Below are 16,976 nucleotides of genomic sequence, written 5' to 3' on the forward strand. Positions count from 1 at the left end.
GCAACCATCCTTGGGTGAAAATTATTTTCTGAATGGACAGTCTATATTTTGCTGAGAAGCTCTCAATCCATTTATCCCTGGAAGCACACAATTCAGGCACTACTTGGCAGAAGCAGGGACTTTGGTCCATTACAACTGTTTTTCTCATCACAGCCTAAGAACTCACCTAACAAGGTTGACTGGGTAGCATGTGTTGTGTTTCAAGGCATGATTAATCTGCCTCCAGTTGAGAAATTTCTGGTTGCAACATCTTCTGAGCTGTTTCAAAGAGATCATGTTCCATTGACAGCTGTCTCTGAAAGAAGCTGAAATCTATCTGAAGCTCCCAGGATTTGAAGACAGATCCCTGGACACTTCAGAGATTGGGTAATGACTATTTATTTATTTGCAGAGCCTGGATCATGATATTTCAATGAGACATGGGACATATTTGGAGGTACAGAACTTTGGTTGTTGGTAAGGAATATCATATATTGATAGCAAAAGACAGCGAGAATAAAACATGGCCACTCCAAATGGAGAAGATGATTGCCATTTTCTAGACACATTAGGGTGAGTTTTCGCTTTCAGAAAGCTGTAGCACTTACAAAGCAGACATTGCTATTTTTGAAACTCAAAGAGAGGTGGTATCACAAATCTGTACCTGGAAATGCTAGTGACTGGTACTTTTTTTAAGAATTTAAGAGCTCTTTCCTTGGGGGTGTGTATCTAGAGGTTTAAGAAGTAATATTTAAATATAACATTTTAAAAACTATTCAGCATTTAAAGCCCTTTATTGTCTCCTTTGGAAGGTCTTAAGCCCGAATACTCTTTCTTATGAGTAGGGTCACCTGCAGGGAAATGTGGGACCAAGTGATTCACAGAAGTCACTGTACTAAGTCATATGCCTGCTTCTGGACATTATGAACACCCTTCTAAGAGTTTTTGAAGGTCCTGCCACTTTTTGCTGCTGCTTCATAATGAATAGCCTTGTTGAATAGTGAAAAAGTGGTTTATATTAATATTGATGTTAAGAGTAAGGACTCCAGTCCTCATGATTACAGACCTGCATTCAAAGCTAGGGAGATAAAGATGAGCCAATTTGATGGACTAATATCCGCCCCCACCCCACCCCCCCAGACACTGAGAGATCGAACGATTGTCCTTTAATTCTATATATCAAAGTCAGAAAGTTGTTTTGTTTGTTTGTTTTTACAATATACTTATTCTTTATTTTCTGTTTCTAGAATTAAGAAAGAAGTTCATACCAGTTTTTCCTCTTGTTTAAAAAATATATATATAATCATTTATCTATCAAGTAAATAATCATGACAATACATTTCACACTTCAAGCAGGAAATATGACAATATGGAATGAGTCATTTTACTCTAATGTGGCTTGCTTTAATAGTTCTTTGGGAAAAAATATTTCCTCCACACCTCCTCCTTGCTTGGTAGCTCAGCTGGTAAAGAACCCACCTGCAATCCAGGAGGCCCCAGTTCGATTCCTGGATGGGGAAGATTCCCGGAGAAGGGATAGGCTACCCACTCCAGTATTCTTGGGCTTCCCTGGTAGCTTAGCTGGTAAAGAATCTGCCTGAAATGTGGGAGACCTGGGTTTGATCCCTGGGTTAGGAAGATCCCAGAAGGGAACAGCGACCCACTTCAATATTCTGGCCTAGAGAATTCCATGGACTATCCATGGAATTCCATGGACATGGGGTCACAAAGAGTCAGACATGACTGAGCAACTTTCACAGTTCACTTAACATCTCTTCCTTGGTTATTTATTATTATTTTAGATTTTGAGGCATCAATCTTTCAGAGGCTACTTTGCCATGTAGAGCGGTGCTTCATTCTTCATATTGTAGAAGAGTCATGAAAATTTAGGCTATTTACTTTTCTTTCCTCTTTGGGGTTGGCTCTTCCCATTCACTCTAAAACTCCCTTCTCTTCTGTTGCCTTTGGTGTTGGAGCACAGAGCTATTAGCCTCTCCACCCTATTTAAAGATCTTGTCACAGTTGCCTAGTCCTTCTTCCTTTGACAGAAAGGTTCTTAATCCTCAGATCTGAAATTTGCAGGCCTAGACATCTGATTGGGCAATGATTTCCTTTCTTTCGCTTGTTAATGACCTCATTAGTCTTTCTGATTCACTAAGTCTCTCACTCTATGGGAGGGGGAATTCAAAAATAGACACAAATTTAGATCTAGATTCTGTTTAACTTTGCTCCCAATGTTTGTGTAATCTTATGAGTCACTGTACTTTGGTAAGAGATGAGAATATCAGACTTTTGTGAAGGTTGCTGAGATAAAGGCAAAACAGAATCTGAATTTTTCTAAACACAATGATAGCAAATCCACCTACAATGCAGGAGACCCAGATTTTATCCCTGGGTGGGGAAGATCCCCTGGAGAAGGGAATGGCTACCCACTCCAGTATTCTTGCCTGAAGAATTCTATGGACAGAGGAGCCTGGTGGCCTACAGTCCACAGAGTCATAAAGAGGCGAACATGACTGAGTGACTAACACTTTAATCAGTATCAGATTGAAAATGTCAAATAAAAAGGGAAATTGTGTCAGAGGCCAAAATATTTTAATTGACAGACAATGGGCTTCTGGTAAACTCAGTTATTTGTGTCATTGACAAAAATTTCATAATAAAGAAAAACTGGGAAACTGTGAAAAGGTTATTACAAGGTGGAAATACTAAAACTTGTGGACTTTGCCCCACAAGAAGACTTCTAGAGCCTTTATTCAGAGCTCACTGCATTTAAATTTATAGCTAATTATTTCCAAGTATCTTGATTCAGTATAAATACATTATTATTATATTTTACACCATAAATATTCATTATAATAAACATTTTAGTACATTTTAATCAAAAGAATAACTCAAACTAATAAAGTCATTGAGGAAAATACATAACCAAGAAGCAAATTAGTAGAAGAAGGAATACTTTTAATCCTAGTACTTGAATGTAACCATAACCATTTTGCAGTAATCCTTTCAGAATTTCCAAATATCTTAGTTTTTTGGTTTGTTTGTTTGTTTTTTTGAGATATTAAAGAAATAAGATTGTAGTTGCTTAAAATTTGGTATTGTTTCTATAGGCTCAAACAAATTTTGCAAAACTCTATAAATGTTAACATATTTTTAGGCTGATGTATGAAAAATATTTATAATTTTATTTTATTTTATTTTTTTTGGTGTCATCATTATTTTTATTTTTTTATTTTATTTTAATTTTTTTGGCAGTTTCTTTTCTTTCTTTTTTAATTCTTATTTTTACTTTATTTTACTTTACAATACTGTATTGGTTTTGCCATACATTGGCATGAATTCACCACGGGTGTACATGCGATCCCAAACATGAACCCCCCTCCCACCTCCCTCCCCACAACATCTCTTTGGGTCATCCCCGTGCACCAGCCCCAAGCATGCTGTATCCTGTGTCGGACATAGACTGGTGATTCAATTCTTACATGATAGTATACATGTTTCAATGCCATTCTCCCAAATCATCCCACCCTCTCCCTCTCCCTCTGAGTCCAAAAGTCCGCTATACACATCTGTGTCTTTTTTGTTGTCTTGCATACAGGGTCATCATTGCCATCTTTCTAAATTCCATATATATGTGTTAGTATACTGTATTGGTGTTTTTCTTTCTGGCTTACTTCACTCTGTATAATCGGCTCCAGTTTCATCCATCTCAACAGAACTGATTCAAATGTATTCTTTTTAACAGCTGAGTAATACTCCATTGTGTATAGGTACCACAGCTTTCTTATCCATTCATCTGCTGATGGACATCTAGGTTGGTTCCATGTCCTGGCTATTATAAACAGTGCTGCGATGAACATTGGGGTACATGTGTCTCTTTCAATTCTGGTTTCCTCAGTGTGTATGCCCAGCAGTGGGATTGCTGGGTCATAAGGTAGTTCTATTTGCAAATTTTTAAGGAATCTCCACACTGTTCTCCATAGTGGCTGTACTAGTTTGCATTCCTACCAACAGTGTAGGAGGGTTCCCTTTCTCCACACCCTCTCCAGCATTTATTGCTTGCAGATTTTTGGATTGCAGCCATTAAATAGTTACAAAGAATGTATTTAAAGGTAGTTCATAAATATTGCCAGTTTAAATTGAAATTGTTATAAAATTATTAAAATATATTCAATAGAATAGTTTTTTGATATCTAAAATTATCCATTAAAATATTTTAATGGATTAAATTTTATCTGCCTTTTATTTTCTTATTGAATTCATATTTCCATCCTCGTTTTTTTCACAGATGTTTTACATATTTCCATAAATATATATCCTAGTGGCATTTATTTATATGCTTAAAAATTATTTTATTGATCAATGATACTTCTTCTCTAGGACTAAAAAGTGGATATACATTAAAATTTAAGCTGTTTTCACTTGAGTATTAGGTTTCATTTTCCTTTTAATTTTTAAATGATTTATTATTATAATTTTAGTAGAATTCATTTGGTCAAAGGATCATAAATATATTAAAAGTTCAATGAATAATTATTAAGTCTTAAAATCAAATCTTAATAGCAATGACTCTCTTACTGATATGAATGGAACTTTACCCTTTAATTCATACACCCAGTGAGAATTATTATTTATTCACAGGTGACAAAATTTTTTAATGAATTCTTTTCCGTTTATTCGATAAATGTGAGTACTGGAAAACCATATTTACCTAATACCATTCACCTCTTTTAACTTTTTGAAGCTCCACATCACAAGTCATACTGATGCATCTACAAAAAATGATTTTTGATGATTTACCTCTTAACAACTCAAGTAGACGCTTTTTCAATTTTTTGAAAGCAAAGAATTTGAAACTACATGATTTGTGGAGGTTAATTGCTTTTTTATAAGGATTGATACTTTATTAAACTCTCCGTTTCCTAATACCTGTGTTAATATTATAAAGTTGCTGCTAAGTCACTTCAGTCGTGTCCAACTCTGTGCAACCCCGTAGATGGCAGCCCACCAGGCTCCCTCGTCCCTGGGATTCTCCAGGCAAGAACACTGGAGTGGGTTGCCATTTCCTTCTCCAATGCATGAAAGTGAAAAGTGAAAGTGAGGTCACTCAGTCGTGTCTAACTCCCAGCGACCCCACGGACTACAGCCTACCAGGCTCCTCCATCCATGGGATTTTCCAGGCAAGAGTACTGGAGTGGGGTGCCATCACCTTCTTCCATTGTGAAGTTAGGGGCCCCAATATCTTTTGTTAGGGGCCCCATCTGTTTTTACAATCTCAGATAATTCATCATAGTTAAGAATTCAAGAGAGGAGAGTTATGCATTTCCTTTGTAACATTAAAAAATGAGAATTTCATTGAAGGTAGAAATCTCAGGCCATATCAGTTTTAGGAGAGAATATACATGAGAGTGAAAGATCTAGAATTTGATTTTCTTTAAACTATTTAATTGTCTATGTATCTGTTGGAAAGTCCTTGCATGCCCTAGCATGAAAACTACATCATGTCTCCTCCCAACAGTAATTTTCTCCCATTTAGCATAACATCCCATGTGTGTTTTCTCATTATTATGTAGCCCTTATGCACATTTTATAGCAGCTTCCCTGGGGGCTCAGACAGCAAACAATCCATCTGCAATGCAGGAGACCCAGTTTTGATCCCTGGGTGGAAAAGATGCCCTGGAGAAGGAAATGGCTCCCCACTCCAGTATTCTTGCCTGGAGAATTCCATGGACAGAGGAGCAAGGTGGGCTTCAGGCCATGGGGTTGCAAAGAGTAAGACACTGAGCGACTAACACTTTCACTTTCATATGCATTTTAATGACTAGATCTATAAAATTTCACTAGTATTATAGTTTAAGCTTCGCTTTATAATTTAAATGTTTTTCATTTTTTAAGATAAATAACAAGCACAAAAGCAATTTTGTAAAAAGAAATCTCCCCTGCATTCAAATTTGAGAATTGTCCTCTTAGTATAAATTTATAGAGCAGAAGCTCTGGATATTTTCTTTAAAATCCCATAAATATAACAATACAGATTTTAATTTTTTCTCCAAATTTTAATAATTTATTTCTCAAATATCAAATAGGATATTTACCAATGTAATCATGGGGTCTGAAATTTGTTTTTTTCAAAACAGATTTAATTTATTTAATGGATATAGGGCTAGTCAAATGTTCTATTTCTACCGGAAACAGCTTTCCTTTGATTAGTCTTGCTAACGCTTATCTGTTTTATTAATCTTTCCAAATTATTGATCCATCTTTTGTGGCCTAGGCCTGCAGCCGCTTGAAGTAGGATTTTGGTTCCTGGCCAGAAATTAAAGTCAGGTGGCAGCAGTGAGAGGCTTGAATAATAGCCACTAGACCATCAGGGACCAGTGGCCAGTGACAAGGCCCTGGCCCACATGGCTTTGCAGAAATGAATCCCACAAAGATTGAAAGCAGTGAAACAAGTAGAGTGCTTATTAGGGGACAAAAGATTTCATGCGGATAGGCACAGAGGCAGGCTCAGAGAGAGAATCACATCCTCATGGTGGTTAAATCACTTATATGGGCATTTCTTCCCAATTTCCTTTGGTCAATCATTTTGCTTTGCCTGGTTCTGAGTCGGTATTTGGTGTATCTCAGGATCCTCCTGTGTGCCCACGCACCTTTCAGCCAGGATGGATCTAGCAAAGAGGTTTATGAGTAGCTTGGCATCACTCCCCTTTTGACTTCCAAGGAGCAGACAGGTCGGGAAGGTCTCCTTGGCTTTGAAAATGACAAATATGTGGTCTCTTATCTTTTATCTGGGCAGGGCTTAGCCTCCTCTCTGTCTCCTGCTATCTTCATTTTGAAGTATCGGTCCACAGGGAAGGAGCTCCAGCTGCTCACCCTGGGAGGACTATCTGTCTCATGCTTCGTGACCGACTCTGACTCTGTTAATTTTCTCTAATACTCTCTTCTTTGTTTTATTGATAATTGCCTTTTCCCTGCCTACTCACGTTTTGTGTGTCTGTGTGTGCCTGTGTGTTCAGCTGCGTTAGACTCCTTGCAACTCTCAACAACCAGCCTCCTCCATCGATGGAATTTTCCAAGCAAGAATACTTGAGTGGGTTGTTATGTCCTACTCCAAGAGGCTTCCCTGACTCGGATGGAAACTGCACTTCCTAAGTCTCCTGTATTGGCAGGTGGATTCTTTACCAATGCGTCACTTTGGGCTTAATATAACTTCCTTTTTCTACTTAATAAAGTAAAAGTTTGGATTACTGATTATAAACCTTTCTCTTTCCTAATAAAGTTAAATATCTATAAATAACTTTCTAAGCACCACTTTGGCAGCATCCCTGGTTTTGATTAGTAGTGTTTTAATTACCCATCAATTATACATTTTTTCTAATTTTCCTTTTTAATTTTTCAGCTGTGTGGTCTTTAGACCTGTTTTGCAAGTGTCAATTAGATCAATTTAGCTATAGTATCATTCAGATTTTCTCTGTCATTACTGATGTTCTGTCTACTTTTTCTATGAAATACTGAAAGACAAATGTTGAAATCTACAGCTACAAAGCTGAATTGCCTTTGGTTCCATCAGGTTTTTTTCTTTTGCATTCCTAAGTTCTGTTATTAGGTTTTTGTTGTTTAGTCACACGGTTGTATCCAACTCTTACAACCCCGTGAACTCTAGTCCATCAGACTCCTCTGTCCGTGGGATTTCCCAGGCAGGAATACTGCAGTGGGTTGCCATTTCCTTCTCCAGGGAATCTTCCGGACCCAGAGATTGAAACCCACGCAAGTCTCCTGCATTGCAGGCAGATTCTTTACAGCTGAGTCATCAAGGAAAATGTCTATTATTAGGTACCTCCACACCTAGGGTTGTTTTGTTGTTCTGATGAACCGGCTTTTGTCTTCCAGGTGAATAAACACTATGAGCATTCTTCTTTATCTCAAACAATACTCTTTGTCTTGAAAGTCTACTTTGTCTGATATCGTTATGCCCATGTACCCATGCCAGCTTTCATACGTTTACTCCTACATGGCATACTCCTTTATTTATTTTAATTTTAACCTATTTTTCTGCATATTTAAAGTGTATCTCCTGTGCAAAGCTTGTAGCTGGGCTTTCCTTTTCTATTTAGCCTGACAAGTTTTGTCTTTTAATTAGAATATTCCGTGCATTAACATTTAATATAATCTTTGGTACATTTGGGTTTGTCTGCCATCTTTTCCATTTGTTTTCCATTGTCATTTCTTTTTCTCTCTCTGTCTCTGTGTGTGTGTCTCTCTCTTTCTTTCCTTCCTTCTTTCTTTCAGTTTCTGTTTATCTATTTATCCCTTTTCTGCCTTCTTCTAAGATGATCAAAGATTTTTTAGCATTCTGTTTTGATTCTCCTATTGGCTTTGTAAAATATACCTGCTTCTGAGTATTATTAATAATACTGTACCCTGTTGCCTGATATTTGAAAGTAATTGACTTCTATCTATCTATGAGACAACTAGTCTTGTACGGGTTACTGCAGCATGATAGGATAAGTTCAAGTCTTTCATTATGATTTCTTGAATGGAAATTTGACATGAAAAAATGAATTTTATGCAAATCAATCTGTCAGCAACATACATAATGATTTGAGTCATAAAGACTAATGAAAGCCCAACCAGGACCCCTGTAAAATGATACAGTATTTGAAATGAAGTTGTGGGCTAGAGAGGCAGCAGAAGTAACTGAAAATAGTTTTGAAAGAATAATAGCAAAAATGAAAATCTGAGCAAAGTTTCGAAGGAGAGTTTTTAAAAGTTTGAAAGAAGAACATTATTATTTAGTTAAAGATTAGAGATACGGTTTGAAGAAGCTATCAGTTCAGTTCAGTTCAGTCGCTCAATTGTGTCTGACTCTTTGCGACCCCATGAATCACAGCACACCAGGCCTCCCTGTCTATTACCAACTCCCGGAGTTCACTCAGACTCATAGAATATAAGAAAATGTCTAAGATTCCAGCTTTCAGGATGAAGGGGGAAAAGAGTCTAAAATTGAGGGGACAAAAGAGGAATTAAGAAAGAAAAAAGAGAGGGTGATTTTCTTTGGAAGCATGCTGGATTAAAGGTTTAAAGAAGAAAAAGTGGATACATCCTGAATACTCAAGGAAATATGGAATTAGAACTCAGATGAGTGATCAGGGTAGGTTGTATGGATTTAGATTTCTTTCTCACCTAGAATATATGAAAGCACTTGGTTAGGGAGAGAATGGCTATGGGACAAGGACGAGTGAGCAGCGGACAAAATACACGGTGCCATTGAATCGGGGGAAATGGGACAACCAGTGGATGTGGCTAGAGAATGATGGAGCTGGAAATTAGGATGCCAGTCATGAAGAAAAGGATGGATTATGAGGAAGACAGCAAGAGAAATCTCACAGGTGGTTTTGATTGTGAGATTTGTCAGTTCATTTTAACAGTAAACACAGGGGAAAGCTCTCAAAGCTCCTGCTAAGTATATGGTTATCAACACTGGATTTCTTGGAAAGTCTCTCTACCACCTTCCAGGAAAAGGCATTCACCTTCTGCCCTTGGATCCTTCTAAAGAGAAGGTGCATGCTGCCTTATGTTCTTGCATTTTACAATTTTTCATAATTTAAACATGATGTATTTAACATTAGCACCTTGGACCCTCACAATAGCCTGCAGATATAGGCTGCACAGAGCATATATTTTCAGCCTTGAGTGTTGTCCAGATAGGAAAAGAAAAGCCCAAGAGGTTTTTTGTCTTCCCACTCTTCCAAAGTTCTTTCACTAACCCCCAGTACATCTCATAATTCTACATTATGATAGAGAAAAGTATAATAAACTTCCCCACACTGTGCATAGCTGGTGAAATAAGGATGTATTATCTGATGACAGAATAAATATAAACAAATGTTTCATTGCCATATACTAATATTTCACTGGAACATATATAGAGAACATAGATTAAGAGTCATTTGAATTTACTGGGAGTTTTGTATCAGTTCAGTTCAGTTCAGTCACTCAGTCGTGTCCGACTCTGTGACCCCACGAATCACAGCACGCCAGGCCTCCCTGTCCATCACCAACTCCCAGAGTTCACACAAACTCATGTGCATCCAGTCGGTGATGCCATCCAGCCATCTCATCCTCTGTCCTCCCCTTTTCCTGCTGCCCCCAATCCCTCCCAGGATCAGAGTCTTTTCTATATACATATACATAATTTTCATCACAATTTTCACCTCTCCCTTGGGCTGTGAGAATACTACACATTTAAGTTACATTTTATTGTGCTTGTGAACACAGGCTTTCTCTTGTTATTTTTCATTTGGTTGCCAAGCAGCATGCATACACAGAGTTTCATATTTCTTGTCCCTATCTCATTTTCAACTCTGTTGATAATAGTTTTACACTCAAATCTGTTATCAGAATTATTCCTCTCTTCAAATCTTCTACTAAGTTACACTGTGCCCAGATTTTCTGTTGTTATTCAGTTGCTAAGTCGTGTCTGACTCCTTGAGACCCCATGGAGTGCAGCACGCCAGGCTTCCCTGTCCTTCACTGTCTCCTGGATTTTGCTCAAATTCATCTCCATTGAGTCAGTCATGCCAACCAATTATCTCATCCTCTGCTGCTCTCTTCTCCTCCTGCCCTCAATCTTTCCCAGCATCAAGGATTTGTCCAATGAGTCGGCTCTTTGCATCAGGTAGCCAAAGGATTGGAGCTTCAACATCAGCATCAGTCCTTCCAATGAATATTCAGAGTTGATTTCCTTTAGGATTGACTGGTTTAATCTCTTTGTTGTCCAAGAGACTCTTGAGAGTCTTCTCCAGCATCACGATTCGGAATCACTGATTCTTTAGTGCTCAGCTTTCTTTGGTAGCTCAGATGGTAAAGAATCTGCCTGCAATGTGGGAGACCCGGATTTGATCCCTGGGTCAGGAATATGCCCTGGAGAAGAGAGTGGCAACCCACTCCAGTATTCTTGCCTGGAGAATTCCATGGGCAGAGGTGCATGGGTGAGATACAGTCCATGGGATTGCAAAGAGTCAGACACGACTGAACCACTAACGCTTTCATTTTCAGCCTTCGTTATGGTCCAACTCTCGCATCCATACATGGCTACTGGAAAAACTATAGTTTTGACATACAGATCTTTGTTGGCAAAGTGATGTCTCCACTTTTTGCTTCATTGTGTAGATTTGCCATGGCTTTTCTTCCAAAGAGCAAGCATCTTTTAATTTTGTGGCTGCAGTCATCATCTGCAGTGATTTTGGAGCCCAAGAAAATAAAGTCTGTCACTGTTTCCATTGTTTCCCCATCTATTTGCCATGCCATGAAGTGATGGGACTGGATGGCATGATCTTCATTTTGGGAATGTTGAGTTTTAAGCCAGCTTTTTCCACTCTCCTTTTTCACCCTCATCAAGAGGTTCTGTAGTTCCCCTTTATTTTCTGCCACTAAAGTGGTACCATCGGCATAAACGAGGTTGTTGATATTTCTCCCAGCAATCTTGATTCTAGCTTGTGCTTCATCTAGCCCAGCATTTCACATGATGCACTCTGCATATGTTAAGATACCTCTTAATACTTTGAGATACTTTCACTATAGAATAATTTTATAAGAGAAGGCAAAATTCAGTGAAAAGAACAAGGAGTAAATAGACCTTGTTCAAATCCTAAACTGGCATTTTCTACTTGTGGAAAAATAATAATTTATGATGATTAAGCATATACATGCTCAATCAATGGCTTAAGAAATATATATTAAATATTTAATAACTATGGTATTTTATATGGTAAAAAATAAGAATTCTTGGAAAGTTATAAACAAACAGAAATTTTTTAAATTAATTAATTTATTTTAATTGGAGGCTAATCACTTTACAATATTGTAGTGGTTTTTACCATACACTGACATGAATCAGCTATGGGTGTACATGCGTCCCCCATCCTGAAACCCCTCTCACATCCCTCCCTATCCCATCCCTCAGGGTTATCCCAGTGCACCAGCTTTGAGTGCCCAGTGTCATGCATCGAACTTGGACTGGTGATCTATTTCAAATATGGTAATATACATGTTTCAATACTATTCTCCCAAATCATCCCACCCTCGTCTTCTCCCACAGAGTCCAAAAGAATGTAATTTATATCTGTGTCTCTTTTGCTGTCTTGCATATAGGATCATTGTTACCATCTTTCTCAATTCCATATATATGCTGTATTGGTGTTAATATGCTGTATTGGTGTTCTTCTTTCTGACTTACTTCACTCTGTATAATAGGCTCCAGTTTCATCCACCTCATTAGAACTGATTCAAATGCATTATTTTTTTAATAGCTAAGTAGTATTCCATCATGTGTATGTACCACAGCTTTCGTATCCACTCGATGGATATCTAGGTTGCTTCCATGTCCTAGCTATTGTAAGCAGTGCTGCGATGAACACTGGGGTACACATGTCTCTTTCTATCCTGGTTTCCTCTGTGTGGATGTCCAGCAGTGGAATTGCTGGGTCATATGGCAGTTCTCTTTCCAGCTTTTTAAGGAATCTCCACATGATTCTCCATATTGGCTGTACTACTTTTCATTCCCACCAACAGTGTAAGAGGGTTCCCTTTTCTCCACACCGTCTCCAGCACTTATTGTTTGCAGACTTTTTGATAGAAGCCATTCTGACCACCATGAGATGGTACTTCATTGTGGTTTTGATTTGCATTTCTCTGATAATGAGTGATGTTGAGCATCTTTTCACGTGTTTGTTAGCCATCTGTATGTCTTCTTTGGAGAAATGTCTGTTCAGTTCTTTGGCCCATTTTTTGATTGGGTCATTTATTTTTCTGGTATTGAGCTGGAAGCTGCTTGTATATTTTTTAGATTATGTCAGTTCTTCATTTGTTATTATTTTCTCCCATTCTGAGGGCTGTCTTTTCACCTTGCTTATAGTTTCTTTTGTTGTGCAAAAGCTTTTAAGTTTAATTAGGTCCCATTTGTTTATTTTTGCTTTTATTTCCATTACTCTGGGAGGTGGGCCATAGAGAATCCTGCCGTGACTTATGTCAGAGAGTGTTTTTCCTATGTTTTCCTCTAGGAGTTTTATAGTTTCTGGTCTTACATTTAGGTCTTTAATCCATTTTGAGTTTATTTTTGTGTATGGTGTTAGAAAGTGTTCTAGTTTCATACTTTCACAGGTGGTTGACCAGTTTTCCCAGCACCACTTGTTAAAGAGATTGTCTTTTCTCCATTGTATATTCTTGCCTCCTTTGTCAAAGATAAGGTGTCCACAGGTGTATGGATTTATCTCTGGGCTTTCTGTTTTGTTTCATTGATCTATATTTCTGTCTTTGTACCAATACCATACTGTCTTGATGACTGTAGCTTTGTAGTATAGTCTGAAGTCAGGCAGGTTGATCCCTCCAATTCCATTCTTCTTTCTTAAGATTGCTTTGGCTATTCAAGGTTCTTTGTATTTCCATACAAATTGTGAAATTATTTGTTCTAGTTCTGTAAAAAATACCATTGGTAGCTTGATAGAGATTGCATTGAATCTATAGATCGCTTTGGGTAGTATACTCATTTTCACTATATTGATTCTTCTGATCCACGAACATGGTATATTTCTCAATCTATTTGTGTCATCTGATTTCTTTCATCAGTATTTTATAACTTTCTATACATAGGTCTTTTCTTTCTTTAGTTAGATTTATTCCTAAGTATTTTATTCTTTTCATCACAATGGTGAATGGAATTGTTTCCTTAATTTCTCTTTCTGTTTTCTCATTGTTAGTGTACAGGAATAAAAGGGATTTCTACGTATTAATTTTATCCTGAAATTTTGCTATATTTATTGATTAGCTCTAGTAATTTTCTGGTGGTGTCTTTAGGATTTTCTATGTAGAGGATCATGTCATCTGCAAACAGTGAGAGTTTTACTTCTTCCTTTCCAATCTGGATTTCTTTTATTTCTCTTTTTCTCTGATTGCTGTGGCTAAAACTTCCAAAACTAAGTTGAACAAAACCCTTTTCTTGTTCCCGACTTTAGAGGAAATGCTTTCAATTTTTCACCATTGAGGATAATGTTTGCTGTGGGTTTATCATATATGACTTTTATTATGTTGAGGTATGTTTCTTCTATGCCTACTTTCTGGAGGGTTTTTATCATAAATGGATGTTGAAGTTTGTCAAAGGCTTTCTCTGCATCTATTGAGATAATCATATGATTTTTATCTTTCAGTTTTTTAATGTGGTATATCACATTGATTGATTTGCAAATATTGAAGAATCCTTGCATCCCTGGGATAAAGCCCACTTGGTCATGATGTATGATCTTTTTAATATGTTGTTGAATTCTGTTTGCTAGAATTTTGTTGAGGATTTTTGCATCTATGTCCATCAGTGATATTGACCTATAGTTTTCTTCTTTTGTGGCATCTTTGTCTGGTATTAGGGTGATGGTGGCCTCATAGAATGAGTTTAGCAGTTTATCTTCCTCTGCAATTTTGGAAGAGTTTGAGTAGGATACGTGTTAGCTCTTCTCTAAATTTTGGGTAGAATTCACCTGTGAAGCTGTCTGGTCCTGGGCTTTTGTTTGTTGGAAGATTTTTGATTACAGTTCGATTTTCATGCTTGTGATGAGTCTGAAAACAGAAATTTTTTTAACAGCCTTGACACGTTCTTATTAGAATAGAGGTGTTAGTATATTATAACCTGTCATTTACTCACAACTCAATTCAAAAAGTTATATCATATGTAGCATGAGCAAGGGTAGAGAAATAAAAGATATAAAAGCTTAAATACAGGCACAATATAAAATGTGGTTCTTACCTTTAAGAAGTTGTGGACTAGTTTCACAGCTAAGACTTACACATCTGAAGCAATCACTGAATAGTAGAAGACATGTTGTAATAATAGCTACTGTTTATTAAGTGCCAAATGCTGTTAGATATTTTATAGACATGATTTATCATCTTAGTTATCATGTATCCCATTTATCATCTTAAACTAATCTTCCCAGGAAATTAAGTTTCAGGGAGGTTACATTGACTAGCACAGCTAATAGTGATAGCCAATACTTAGGGAGTGCCTAAATGTGTGGCTTCAGTGGGGACACAATGATGGATGTTAGAGCACAGGAGCTGTGGCTGATAACTAGTTCTACACCCTGTAGTCACAGATCTGAGATCAAGTTCTCACGGCCTCCACACCCTCCAAAGCACAGATCTAGAATTTTAACTTAAAAATTTTCACAAAGCACTCAGGACTCATCATTGGCTTTATTTTACCATTGAGCCGGCTGAGATTCATCAAAGAACCATACAGAGAGACTGGCCTTTGTGTGCTTTCAGAACCAAAGCTTGCTTAGAGCTACCTGTGGAGTCTTTATAAGTGTATAATCTGGCTAACTTTCACTTCCATTTCTGCAACGTCATTAAGGGTTGAAGTGAGGATTCATTGAAAATGGTATCCATGCATCAGCATAATCCCTGGTTGTTTGCTTAATAAGCTGACAGTGACCATAACTGAACAATGAGAAAAATAGAATGAAATTCTTCTTCTTCATTATTTCCTTTGTTGAGTAATTGCTATTCTTGGTTTCATCATCAATGTATCTGTCAGTGCAAAATGCATGGCTTATGAGAGCTACCTATATAACCCACATGCATTTGACATAAAATAGTTGAGCCCAATATGAAGCAGAAAATACACCAACAAGTTTTTGGAAGTCTCATAGTACTCCCGGGCACTGTAACAAGAAAGAGAGAAAGAAAGTGATCATTAGAGAAAGGAGATTTTGAACATTGGAGGAGAGTCTTACCATTCTCGGTGTTATCATTTTTAAAACCACTTTCATTAAGTCTCTCACCACAGTCATGGGGGGCATCTGCCTATAGGAAAGCTCTCAAAGATGAGGTTCCAGTTTTTGGTTATTTGCATTGCTTTAGCCTCCCCTTCATCACAGTGTATATGTTAGTGCTAATTGCTCAGTCATGTCCAACTCTTTGTGACCCCATGGACCCTGCCAGGCTCCTCTGTTGATGGAATTCTCCAGGTAAGAATATTGGAAAGAGTAGCCATTCCCTTGTCATCAAGAGTGTACAATGAAGAGAAAAAGAAAAAAATATTAAACAAGCATTTCCTAAGATTTTCCCTGGAAAATTTGGGTCAAGTTATGTTTAATTGATGTCATTCAAATGATAAAATTCTAAGAGCAAATAAGACTATGGAAAAATAAAAAGTTAAACAGAATCTTGATTGTAGAACCATACTGAGTCTTAATTATGATATTTTAAGTTAAGACTCTCCAACAATCATGTATATAGCTTATATATATGTATACATATAGAGAGAGTCTAAAAACATACATTTATGTCTATATATTATAACATTTTCCATGAGTTGATTTTAAAAATAGCATTTTGTATTAAAATGGAAGTCACTTTTACAGCAAAACAACATGAATGCTTTAGAGTAATAAATCAATATAATCTGTTCAGATTATATTAACTACATATAAAATAAAATAAAAATTGTATTCATATAATATGGAAATAATAAATATAATCTATATTAATTTAGTCTGAGTTCTTGAAGCTAAAGGTTTTATGTTTAAGCATTAAAAGTTCCCTGGAATTTACAATGTCTTCTCTCTTCTTAGTCCTACATAGAATCAGCAGGCGGTCAATGTAGGACACATTCATCAGGAACCTATTCTAGAAATGGATCAAAGAAATTATAAGATTGTTGCAGTATCAACCGACTAAAGTCCATCTAGTCAATGCTATGGTTTTTCCTGTGGTCATTAGAGTTGGACTGTGAAGAAGGATGAGCGCCGAAGAATTGATGCTTTTGAACTGTGGTGTTGGAGAAGACTCTTGAGGGTCCCTTGGACTGCAAGGAGATCCAACCAGTCCATTCTGAAGGAGATCAGCCCTGGGATTTCTTTGGAAGGAATGATGCTAAAGCTGAAGCTCCAATACTTTGGCCACCTCATGTGAAGCGTTGACTCATTGGAAAAGACTTTGAT

At 37.2% G+C, this 16,976-nt stretch overlaps 1 protein-coding gene across 2 annotated transcripts in view; it reads left to right on the forward strand.

Moving 5' to 3' along the window:
- The first annotated feature begins 260 nt into the window (after positions 1-260).
- LIPK (lipase family member K) overlaps positions 261-16,976 on the forward strand; it is a 38,924-nt gene continuing 22,208 nt past the window's right edge. For both annotated transcript variants that reach the window (XM_042238560.2, XM_027960268.3), the window contains exon 1: positions 261-366. The gene's annotated coding sequence lies outside the window, so the exon portion shown is untranslated. The remainder of the gene's footprint in view (positions 367-16,976) is intronic.

Source organism: Ovis aries, chromosome 22 (assembly GCF_016772045.2).
Source record: "Ovis aries strain OAR_USU_Benz2616 breed Rambouillet chromosome 22, ARS-UI_Ramb_v3.0, whole genome shotgun sequence".
Classification (NCBI taxonomy): Eukaryota; Metazoa; Chordata; class Mammalia; order Artiodactyla; family Bovidae; genus Ovis; species Ovis aries.